Below are 6,031 nucleotides of genomic sequence, written 5' to 3' on the forward strand. Positions count from 1 at the left end.
GTGTGTGTGTGTGTGTCTGTAGCTTCTGTACTGCATGATGTGAGCACTTGATACCGTATTGATCCCAGTTAAACCCAGACCTCTCTTGCAGGGACCCGGGTCGGTCCACTCACTCTACTAACTGGGTCACATGTGGAATAAGTGGAGCTTCTGCTTGTCTCACCTTGACAGGAGGAAGTGGACGTATCCCTCAGGCACATACTGGGCGTGGTCCTGTCTCTCAGGGTGGGAATCTGATCGGTGGACTTGTTGTCCCTCAAACTGGTACTGGTAGTCGGCCTCATAGTGGCTTTGGCCTCCAGCTTCATACTGGGAGCCCTGGAGCTCAGACGCACACATAGAGCTGGACTCACCAGCGTACTGGTCTCTGGCTGAGTACTGGAAGGTGGCCCGTGGATCATAGTGGTACTCAGCCTCAGCTCCAGCTCCAGCTCCAGCTCCGTCCCCGGCCTGCACAGATCCCGTCTTCATCTGCGTGGCCTCAGTTGTAAACTCAGCGTAGACGTCAGCGGCGTCCTGCCGGCTGCTGGATTTGGTCTGAGCGCAGACCGGGTGGGCGCTCTGGTGTTCGGTCCTCTGGTCGATGTGGTGGTAGTTGTATCCATGCTGAGTCTGAGCCTGAGTGACGTTCTCCTGTCCGCTCCACTGGTACACACACACTCCACTAGCTGACTGGGACGAGGGCTGTGAGGTCACATCCTGGTAACTTCAGTCAAGGAAGAGGGGGTGGGGAGAGAGAGAGAGAGAGAGAGAGAGAGAGAGAGAGAGAGAGAGAGAGAGATTCAGACACAATCAGCCCATTTAAAACAATTTGCTTAAAAACAAATCATTCACAAATACATAAATACTTGATGAACACTGAGCTGTGTAGTGATACAGGGGTTTGTCTTCACACACACATGGGTACACACACACACACACACACACACACACACACACACACACACACACACACACACACACACACACACACACACACTCACACACGCAGGGGGAGTTGCTTCCATTAGCTGTTTTGGGGCTGCAGCTGTAATGAGGCAGGTAATGCATATTTAATGAGGCGTAAACAGATTTATAAACACACACAGAGACACAGATCAAAGCTCAGTGCCACACACACACACACACACACACACACACGCAAGGACATTGTATTTGATCCCATGCACACACACAGATATGGACATCACCATCATAGTCTTTCTGCCACACACACACACACACACACACTAGTATCAAACTCTAAAGACTACATTCCCACTTTCCTCCTCTGAAAACTCTCTGAGGGCCACATGGGTACGATGCTCACCATGAGTCCTTCTTAAACACACACACACACACACACACACACACACACACACAGTAACACACAGTTACACACACACACACACACACAGTAACACAGTAACACACACACACACACACACACACAGTAACACACAGTAACACACAAAAACACACACACACACACACACAGTAACACACACACACACACACACAGACAGTAACACACACAGACAGTAACACACACAGACACACACACACACACACACACACACACACACACACAGTAACACACAGTTACACACACACACACACACACACACACACAGTAACACACAGTTACACACACACACACACACACACACACACAGTAACACACAGTAACACACACAAACACACACACACACAGTAACACACACACACACACACACACACACACACACACACACACACACACACACACACAGACAGTAACACACACAGACACACACACACACAGTAACACACACACAGAGTGACTGTGAGCTCAGTAAAGACTGACAGAGTTCAGCAAAGCTCAGGAGCAAAGCTCACGTTACTGAGAGCTGTGTGACAAAAGGAACCTAGAGGAGAACCATGGGGATTACAGTGTGTGTGTGTGTGTGTGTGTGTGTGTGTAAGATGATGTCACATCCTTTGTTTGTAGTAAGAATCATCACAAGGATCGAATGATGCCACATTTTCCTTTCCCCTGCTTTAGTAAATATGATTATAGGAATAAAGCTGTGAGATAAAGGGGTTTGTAGGTTCTTACCCTGGCTGAGGAGTCTGAGGAGTCTGAGGAGTCTGAGGAGTGTGAGGAGCTCCCCTGCCTCCACTCTGCTGCTCCTGCCTGATGTTCCTCCCCTCTTCTCCATCATAGTAACCCATCATGTTCTGTGGGAATCTGTCCCTCTCTGATCTCTGGATGGGATCTGGCTGCTGGCTAGGCTGGCCTGCACTCATGTCATCTTCATGCTCCTCCTCATCCTCCTCTTCCATTAAGTCTCCAGAGAACGGTAACCCCAGCCCCTTCTCAGTGGACCGACCTGATTCACTGACCGGCGTGCCGATCAGAGAGCTGGGGTGTGAGACAGAGCTGTCAGTCAGGACAGGAGACTCGAGCTCAGATGTGGCATGAGGTACTTCCTGTCTCATTAATCGATCCCCCCACACCTGAAGGTCCCCTAGAGAAGCAGGACATGGGGGGACAGCATAGGGGGGCTGCCCACCTTCATCTGCATCGTCCATAGAGATCTGTGAATGGACATACACCTCCTCTCTGATCTTCAGGAAGTGGTCTGACGGATACCTCAGAGATGAAGAGACACTTCTGGCTATAAGGCCTGACTTATCTTCATGGTGTCCCTCTGCTACCTGGACTTTGCTGAAACCTCCTGGTCTTGAATCTGGCAGACAAACACCTTCAGTGGAGGCTTTTGATTGGCTGGGACCTGATCCTGGACCTGATCCTGGACCTGTCTGAGGCTGAGTTGTGTTATCAGCCTGTGTGCTGCAGAGGACGCCGCCTCTGACATATGGAGAAGAGTCGTGTTCTTCCAAAGCTGCCTGATCCGGACTAGGATCATAGGATGTCCCTGTCTTTGTCCCTGTCTTTGTGTCAGGACTGTCACATGTCTGTCCAGAGAGAGCTTGACTGTGTTGTGTGTCTGCACAGCTGTGTGATCTGTCAGCGTCTGTGATGATCTGGTTTTGCCTGCTTGGTTCTGAGCTGTCCTGGCACCGTCTGTGAGCAGCTTGGACCTGGTTCTGCAGCACCGTGGCAGCATATGACAGCATGCTGAAGGTCTCCAGGGACCTCCCTGCTCCTCTGGCCGGTCTCACACTGTCCCGTCCTTTAGGCTGACGCGTCCTCTCTCTCTCAGCTTCTTTCACAGTTCCAGACACGATGATGTAGTCCATCTCCAGGCCCGATGAGGAGTCTCCATCAGAATTGGACCTGGGGTCGTCTCGGCTGCCTGGATGGAGGCTGTCAGGGCTGAACTTCTGTGTCTCTCTCTCCCCTCCAGAGCTGGAGCTCGGAGACATGGTGTCCATGAGGTTTCCATTGGCCTCGCTGGTTGGATCCCCTTGGCCTTCAGGGTCAGGCTGGTCCTCATCGTAGACCAGACTGATTGGCAGATGATGTAAGGGTGACTCCTCTTCCATCTTGGACACGGCTGGCAGGTCGTCCCACATGATGAGGCTCGGGGAGAGTGAGGGCTCAGTCAGGGTTTGAGTCACAGCCTCTCCTGAACCTGAATGCTGGGTAACGACCACAAAGGGAGACACACTGGGTCGCTCCATCCACTCAGGCAAAGCCTCTTCTGATCCCTCCTCACTGTTGTCATGTGACCGTCCCCCCCTGCTGGCCATGTGAGGGATCTCAGCAGCTCCATCAAACAGGAAGACCTGGTTGGTTTCCTGCTCATTCTTTCCCATTGCTGCTCCATGCTGCCTCTTCTCTGCTTGGTCTTGATGGTGTCCCTCACGTGTCTCTACAGGTTTGGTCACAGCTATAAAGGGGCTGGATTGGTCCTCCAGCTGGATCAGGTCCACTCCAGGGCTGGCAGATGTGTCAGGGGAGGAAGACAAGCTCCAGTCCCCACCTCCTACATTATCATATTCAGAGGTTGAGGTGACCATTCCAGGAACGGGGATTTCCAGATTGTGAGGCCCCTCGCAGGGTGACATCACGTCCTGTGGATCTTCAGACGCCCCAGGATGCACAGCAGACTGTCGGACATCACCATCCTCTGTCTCTGCAGTCTGCATCTCACCTTCTGCACCTTCTATGACTATGGTCACATTGTGGTCAAACCCTCCCCCTGTCCACTCCTCCTCCTCCTCCTCTTCCTCCTCCTCCTCAGGTGTCTGTCTCACTGCTTGATGTTTCTCTGTTGCTTGGTCTTCCTCCACCTGTTTGCGTCCATGTGTCTCCGTGCCGTCCCAGGATCCTGTATGGCCGTGGTCTGATCCTGTCTCTGCTCCTTCAGGGCTTGTCACGGTGGAGGAGCTGTCCTCCTGGATGGTGGTGTTCCACATCTCCATCCCGCCAGCAGAGAACCCAAGTGGACTTTCTAAGGATGCTCCTCCCTGAACTTTGGGCTCAGGTCCACAGGTGGAGTCAGAGCGTTCAGATCCGTTCTCAGGGGTGGTGAGAGGGGACAGGCTGTCGTCCCTGATGGTCATGTTCCACAGATCCAGAGACTCAGGGTAGGAGGTGGTGGTGGTCCCACTGTCAGATTTGAGGAAACCTTTCTGAGCTGAATAGCTCCAGAAATCAAGCAGCTCCTTCTGCGTGTCTCCTTTCCTCCCTTGTACTCCTTCATCCTCTTCTTTGGAGGACTCTGGGGTTAAAGTGTTGAGGACCACTTTCCTTCTGAACCCTGACAGTATCTTCTCTTTGACTCTGATGATGCTAGCTTTGCTCCTTCCCTGGTCCTCCTCCTCCTCCTCTGGTGGTGTTAGCTGCAGGTCAGTGAGTGAGACAGGGTTCCAGGGGTCCCTCAGTACAGAGTCTGTGCTCCAGCTGTCAGCCTGCTCAGTGATCAGGCTAAGCTGGGGTTCAAGGCCTCTCACCCTGTGCTGAGTGTTCTTTGACTGTAGGATCTCTTCTCGTTCCCTTTCTCTCTCTCCTGACTCTTTGGTCTTGTTGTCCCATGAGGACACGTCAGACCCCAGCTCCTCCCAGGCCTCAGACGACCCAGAGGAGACGCTGTCCTTCTCCTTTAGGCAGTTGATCCGTTCAGCTTCTTCTTCTGAGAAGAACTTCACCTCGCAAACGCTGGACGAGCAGCTTCCCGCCAAGCTGTTGACGGGCGTGGGAGGAACCACGGTGTCCTCAGCTTTACTCTCACTGAGGTCCCACTGATGAGACTGAGGCTCAGCTGAGGAAGGACCGCTGCTTCCTGCTGAACAGGGAGCAGAGAAGTCCAGCAGGCTCAGCTCGTCCAGCTCTGATAGGCCGGAGCTCCTCTCTTCTTCATGCCCTCTGTCTCCGTTGTGTGCCGGTGCACCCCCCGGTGGCACAGAGTGGTTATTACCGTGAAGTGGGTCAAAGCTGAACAGGTCAAAGTTGTCACTCTTGTTCCTGCTGCAGTGGTTCCTCCTCTTCTCGGGGGGGACAGGAGGGGACAGACAGGTGAAGCCCAGAGGCGAAGGGTTCCTCAGGAACCCCACTGCTGGGCCTCCTCCAGCTATGATGTCACCCATGGGGCTGTCGTCACTCAGGAACACTGAGCTCTCCTTGGACGAGCGGCTGCTGCGGATCGTGGTCATCCCACTGTCCGGGCTGACCAGCTCCACTCCTGCATGAACTCCTACAGCTCCTGAGTCGTCTTCACCATCTGCCAGAGCCCTGCACACAGAGGAGGAAGAGGAGGGACAGTGCGTTACAGCCACAACCTGCTGTCTATGTCAGATATACTGTATATATATATAATGTATATTGGCAGAGTGTTTAACTACAATGCATGTCCATAGTATTGCATCAGTTGAACAGTTTTTTTAACTCAAAACTGTCCAAAATTCTCTGGTTTACATATTTAAGAGAGGACGAGTTTTTATTTCATCATCTAACGAGCTGATGTTGGATTTAAAGCTTTAAACTGTAACAAAAGAACCTTAAACACACAAAACTCAAGCTGCCACTTCATGTTTCAAAGACTTTCTGAATACGGCTCTCACACACACACACACACACACACACACTGTTACCTTTCTCCTG

Source organism: Genypterus blacodes, unplaced genomic scaffold, assembly GCF_046128005.1.
Source record: "Genypterus blacodes isolate CSIRO-AG114 ecotype Tasmania unplaced genomic scaffold, CSIRO-AGI_Gbla_v1 ptg000203l_1, whole genome shotgun sequence".
NCBI lineage: Eukaryota > Metazoa > Chordata > Actinopteri > Ophidiiformes > Ophidiidae > Genypterus > Genypterus blacodes.